Here is a 7,274-nt window from a genome sequence, read left to right as displayed (position 1 = left end):
AACAAAACAGTAAGGAGGAATAATGCTGCAAAATAGCTGAGCTAAACTGAGGCTGAGGAAGGCAGAAAAGAATAATATTTTTTAAAAAGTTTTGAAACCCTTCATGGGACAAATCAAAACCCATTGCTCCAAATAAACCTCTGAGTAGTGTAAGAGAAGTTATAACCCCTGCTATAAAATCCCAACTTGATCTACTGCAGAATTTCCCTCAACTCAGTTCAGTCAGTGTAAATAAGCAAGATAACTGAGTCTATGATTTATATTTTTCCACCTTCCTACTGTTAGTTTTTTATTAGGTAATTTGGGCAAACTTACATTAAATGCTCCAAGAGAAGAGGACAAACAATAGTTGAGGAATGTTTTCTGGGCACATATATATACACACACACATATATATATGTATATGCTGAGCAGAGATGGAGGGTGGATGACACTGAAACAGTGCCAAAAGGGATGAGATGAGGTAAGTGTGACAGGTAAAACTAGAGCCTCCCTGGCTGCCTAGGTACAGGGTCTGCTGACCACATTTTAAAGATCCTTACCTAGGTCAGAGAAGGAAGATCAAAACAGGACTCCCCAAAACTTTGTTCAGATATTAAATTAAAAATTTCCCTCTCTAGAGCAGCCAGTTGTATTCACTAGCAGTTGTATTCTATTTTTATTCAATTTTTGGTTTTTTTACATCATATTACATAGTACTGCAGGCATAAACAGAGATCATAAGACAGCCTAAATTTATGCTAGAGATTGTACAAATACATTTAAGGAAATGCTTTTTGCTTCAAAGAACCTGAATTGATTGTTGGTTATAGATAATAATTAAAAACAAAAAAAAAGGTGAAGAAAAGAAAATAATGAACAGAATTGTAACAATCACACAGCAAATGAGAAGGAAAGGAAAAAGGGAAAGGGAAGGGGAAGGGGAAGGATTTCTGGGAAATAAGGAAAAGCCACAAATATATTTTTCATCATAAACAGAGAAAAAAAGAAGTCTAAAAATAACACAGGGTTGAGAAATAAGATGTTGCCACTTGTTCAGGAAGCATTTGACAGCATTTATAGCATACCAATGCCCTTTCTCTGAAGTGAACCTGGATGAGCCCAGAAGGGATTTCACATAAGCAAAACCATTGGAAAACAATTTATTTGGCAGAAAAGCAGCATGTTGACAGTGCTTCAGGCTGGGATGAAAAGGGGAAAACAAATATATTGGCACAACAACATACAACAGAAATTATGATGGTGGGTCAGTAAAGACACAGCTCAGCAGAGTTACCGTCATCCCATTTTGCTCCCCACACTTCCTACATGGTGTTCCCCAGAAAGCCTCCCACAGGTATGGCTGCTGCTGGAGAGACATGAAAGATGCTGGAAGAACACATAGGAGGGTAAGCCAAGCAAGGGCCTCACATCCCCTCTTCCCTGGCAGCCAGTGCTGAGTCAGCAGCTTTTTTCCACAAGGACCTTCCCAGGAGAGGACAGGAAAAACACAATTTTTATAGGTGTTCCCTACAGCCAGGAACTGGGATTGTCAGTGTGAGTGACTGACTGCAGGAAAAGCTCTTCTCTGGACTAGTTTGCTATTTCTTAGGGTGGTACAGAGAACCACACAAGCCACAAAAATATCTTTCAGCTGCTACAGGAAAAGAAGTTACTTGGTGGACTAAGTAAAGACCTCAAAGAGATGCAAGGCATCTCTTTTTGTTTGTGTTTCCCTTTTGGGGTTTGGTTTTCTTCACTTTTAATGTGATGACAATATAATAGGAGAAACAGAGAGTCTCTATACAGCAACCAACCAAATGCAGACCTGATCAGCAAGATAAAGCTGAAACAATAGGACTGTATGAAAAAAGTTTTTAAGTGAATTGATATTTCCCCCCCACCACCATTATTGTCCAGAGATAAAACGAATACACAGCAAAATGAAGTGAAAGGCTTCTTAGGTATATTGTTTCTGTTGTTTTATTTTATTGTGCTGCAGCTAGAAGAAATCACTAGACACTAAAAAGGTAGACATTAAAAAGGTACATCTCCAGAGAAAGCTAATCAACCTATTATTGACTTACCTACAGTTATTTTTTGAACAGAAGATATCAAGACATTTTGCAAGACTCTGATATCTTCATGGAACACAAAGCCTTGGCAACATGTAGAAGAGCCATCAAAGTGGCAGAAAGACAACAGGAAACAGATTTCACTGAGCAGAGGTCACTGCTAGAATACAATACTTCACTGCTAAGGACTCTAGGCATTTGAAAGAAATACAGAATTTGCATTATACTTGCATTTTATTTTCCCTTTAAACATAACCAAAACAATATTCAAATGTACTTTGGAATACATAAATGCATATTGATATGTTTGCTTTCAGTAATATAAATGCTTGTCCAAAGTTAGAACTTCAGTCACATCAATTTTTTTGTGTCTACGTCTTTCTGGTAGGAAACTATTCATCAGTGTCTACATCCAGAGTGGACAAACCCTGAAAAGTTACAAGTAATGCAAGAGCCCCCTCACACTGTACAAGTCCCAGGACAATGTGTTACATATCACATAACATTCCTTAGTTTTTCTGCCAGGCAATGATTTCATCTGCAGTGCATCTGCTCTCTGTCTGCTGAAATAACTCACCTCATTCACTCTGAGGATATTTTCTAACAACAGAGCTGGTCTCATGTCTCAGTTTAAGAAGAAATAGCTTTTTCAAAACAAACATCTGGCCAAACTCTTATAATAATTGCAAATGTTATCCCATAATTTAAAGGAAATATCTTTACTGAAAAAGGTTTCTCCTATTCATATGCCAAGAAGGCTTTTTGGTTAATTTTCCTGCAACTCAAATAAATTCACATTTTGTACTCACTTATATTTCAATTAAAGAATTATTGGAGCATGTAGAATTTGCTTCCTAAATTAAATAGGAGTTTTTGCCATCAGTGTAACCTAACAGATCAAAAGCTTTAAAAACCTCAGGTCAAACTTGATTTTCTGACACACTCACATTTATTGCTCAGAGAGGAACATATCTTAATATAGCATTTGATTTCCTTTTTTCTCTACAGATCAGAACAGTAAGCTGTCTTACAGAATTAATCCTCGGAATCAGATAATTCAAGTTACTGATTACTGTTTTAATAGATGAGTTTATTTTATTTTGAAAATGTTATTTGTAGTTGCTAATCATGTTTTTACCTGCACCCATTAGTATTTTCATAGTGCAAAATGCATTGCATGGAAGTCATCTTTAACACAATAAAGAACTGCATCATCTCCCACCTATACCTCTAATCTCTCATCAGCACTGAAATTCCAAGTAATCCAGTATTTCCAACTGCATTCATAAACTGTACTGGTAAAAATTCTTTCATGGCATAGTGAACGTAGTAGCCTAGTTATCCAAAGGAAAGCCTGTTTTAAAAACCACTAAGAGAAATTGGAAATTAGTACCTCTTCTCAGCCTGCAGACAGAAGTCAATCTTCTATGAAGATTCATGTATATCTATAGTGAAAGAGAGTGGATGTACGAATATGACCTTCCACTGTTTGGAGGCTGTCACCTCAGCAAAGTTGTTCTCTCTGACTCAACAAATACCTCCTACTGTGCAAAACACAAGTTACTGAGATATTCCCCAAAGCTGTTATTTTAAGGTCTGTTCATTTTATGAAGCTTTCTGATACTCATTAATAAATAAATTTTAAAATAAGCAGGGTTTTCAAAAGCATTTAAATTACATAGGGTGTATAAGACTGTAAATCCCATTTTGCCTAGACTTTTCTTTGTACAGGATCTGTTATGATGCTTTAAAGAAATAGCAAATGGAAGAAATCTGTTCTTTCATCATTTAAGTTCCAGTCCTCCATGTGAAATTCAGCATAAAATGTGCTCCCAAGTGGTTTACAGAAAAGGGGCTTATAGCAAACCCCAGGGGTTTATGGGAAAACCTCTTTGGGAGGCAATTACTTATAACTTCCTTTCCCAAACATAGCCATGCTAGCTGGCAACATTAACATAATTCAGAATTTCACATCCTGCTGGATATATTAGCTGATGGTATTTGAGTTGCTTTGAAATGCTGCCTGAGCCTACAGATGCTGCCTTGAAGCATCAACACCAGTTTTGTCAGGTGGCAATAATTCCACTGCTGCTGCATTCAAGAGTAGTTATCTTGCTGTTAAGGCTGCTCCATTCTGTGCTCCATGCCTGAGACTTTCTCATTCAAAATACTTGAATCAAAGCCCTTATCTCCCTCCTTCCTGGTATTTAAATAAAGCACTATTCCTCCACAATCTGCATCCTTCTGATGTAAAAAGAAAAAATAATTGTGACTAATTGACTAATTCTTGTGGTAGTACAGCTTTTTCAAACATAATTTTCTGCAGTGGTTATGGACAGTATCATTTTCACAAGGAAATGGGATGCTCCAAGAGCCAAATCCAGTGGTTTGTTCCATCTACACATGTAATCGTTTTAGTGGTTTGCTTCATCTTTCTGTGATTCACCTGCATTTCTGACATCAGTTTCAAACAATATGCTCATATTTGGCTTACGAATCCAAAGGTTGAATGAATTATAAGCAGAGAAAATGCTGGTTTCACATGTTCTTCTTGGCAACCCTAAATATGATTCAGAGTTTAAGATTACAAATCATTAATAGTTTGTTTCTAATTTTGACAATCCCAGTAATCTGTAAGATGACAGTCAGGGTATCCAGTATTTGTACAGCTCAACTGTACTCCTCCGCAAACTACTTAAATTCATGTCCAATAAAGTGTAGCCTGTGGTAAACCAGAATGTGCTTAATTTGTAGCCAAAATTTCCTCTAAGAGTTATCAGCAATCTAAGCTGTAAATACACATTATAATTTCATCAGAAAGCATTGTTATTCATGTAGTACTGGAAACTCAAAGAACCACCTGCCCACATAAATTGGCAAGCAGAGGACTAGGAAAAAGCTGACCTTATAGCCAAAAAAGTCTTTATTGCCTTGACCTATGCCTGGCCATGGGCCATTTAACCGGGCCACAATCCTGATCCTGGGGATTGAGGTTGTCCCTGTGTCTCAGCAAAGATATGGCTGGTGATGGGGACTGCAAGTTGACTGTAGCTGCCCTTCTGCCTGTACTTCTGGCTCTGGAAGGAGACCAGAGCCCCACTCCTGGTGCTTCAATCCCCAAGGAACAGCCTTCCCCAACAAGTGTGAAGAGTGACTGATGGGTTTGAAATGGAGAAGAGAAAATGCAAAAGAAGGTCCTGGCCCTAATATAATCCAGACAGTGCTGCACAATGCAAAGAACAGAAGAATCCAGATGCATAAAAAGAATAGGGTATGATCAAATCTCACCCACAGTTTTCAAATCTGGAGTAGGCAGAGGTCAATTTGCTGTACCCTTGAGCTGCTGACAATCAGTTTGCAACTCAGGTGACACAGTAGGTCACTCCATCCATGTTCTTGCTTTGAAATGGTGCAGCAAGGTGTAACTTTATGGAGGAGTATCTATATAAAACTTCACAAGAGATTCCCTTGCCGTCTTCCTTTTAAAAATTAGCTGGTGGGTGAACTGAAAATCTCCCTTTAATTTTCTAGACAGACTGCTGAACAGCAGCATTCTGCTGCTGGTATGCAACAAACATTTTAATGTCCCACCTTATAAATCTCTGTCCTTTTACTTTCAAAATGCAGATAAAATTGCAACCTGACTCACTCATTGTCAAATTGGAGCTGGGTAATAGTCTTCTGGTCATTCTATGATAATATCTTTAGGACTTCTCAAATAATTTAATCAAACTCCACATTCACCTATGTCTAGCCATATTTACTTGGTTGGTTTTTCTTTGTAGGTTAATATATGTGTAAAGCAGTTTATTACACTAATCTGCTATGCAGTGCTGAAGATGGCGTATCTGCCACCACTGAAGTTCATTGTGGAGGTGCAGACTGCTTGTAAATGTTTACTTGTGGATGAAAATACCCCCTTGTGTCCTTAGAGAGGTTTTTGGCAATACCGTATTGAAACGAGCAGCTTATAAACAGCTCTGCCCAATGCTAACATCTCATACAGAAAACCCAAAGGCCTTTTCTGCCTACAGATGTTTGCCAAAGCCTGCGACCCTGCTGTGCCAACGGGCTTTCATTTTCTAGTATCGACTACAATTCACAAGTGCTGCACTCCAGATTTTACACCTCTGCAGCAAGACACCTCCTTGCACAGAAACTGGGAGATAAGGCAAACACATGCCCTCTTCACCTTTGCCTAGTCTCACCTTCAAAAATAAAGGTCAAGTTTCTCCCATTTACCCTCTGCTGATCCTGACTTTTCTTTTCAAGATAAAGCAGCTGTTGCAGTTGCAGCTGGTGCACTCAACTCCTACTTAAAATTTACAAAGTACTTTCTATTTGCTTGGAGAATGACAGTCTGCTCAGGTTATGCTGCCCTGCTCTCGAAGAGTTCTGGGAAGACTTATTCTCTGCTGTATCATCCACACTGTGCATGGTTTGGAACTCCCTACAAGATTCATTTTCTTGTCTGATGGAAATGTCTCTCCCTATGGTGTCCCAGACACAATCTGGACTTTTTTAATAGGATCTCTGTCCCCTATGCCTAGCTGCAAAATGGGTCTTCTGCCTTAGATCAGTCACAAGAATTATTCTCTCTCATACTGATTTATAGTAATTCATTAGTATCATTTCTTAATAGTGTTTTTCTTATGTTCCAGAGTTCAATTAAAACCATGGAATAAATAGAAATATATTTCACTCACTATGTGGTCTTTTTAATAGATTTTTGCCTTATTTTTTCTGAAATGAATTATTAAAACAACTCCTTCAAGGAGCATGCTCTACAGATATACTATAGCTTTCAGTAAAAGACAAGCACCAAGATGCAAGGCTTGACAGCCTGATAATTGACTGTGTAACCTAGGCATAGTCAAATACTTACTTGCCCAGAGCAGAAGATATTCTATAGAGCAATAGAGCTGATATTGGATATGCAACCTTAGCTTGATCTTTTGCATATACTTGACTAAAATCAAGATAACCTCTGTGTATATATTGGCTTATTTTGTACAAAAAAAAACTCAACAAACCTCCCAGAAATTCTGTAGTGAAAATCTAGTTTGTTGTACATCACATTCAAAATTTTAATGTGAGAATTACACAAGCATCATGTCTTTACTTACTTACCACTCTTTTTTAATGCCTTTTCTGCTATTCTCCCATTTTCTTTTGTCTCAAACCATATTTTACTGCTAGATCATGAACATTTATTCTGTG

Source organism: Lonchura striata, chromosome 2, assembly GCF_050655825.1.
Source record: "Lonchura striata isolate lonStrDom1 chromosome 2, ASM5065582v1, whole genome shotgun sequence".
Taxonomy (NCBI): Eukaryota; Metazoa; Chordata; class Aves; order Passeriformes; family Estrildidae; genus Lonchura; species Lonchura striata.
This window is presented reverse-complemented; position numbering follows the sequence as displayed.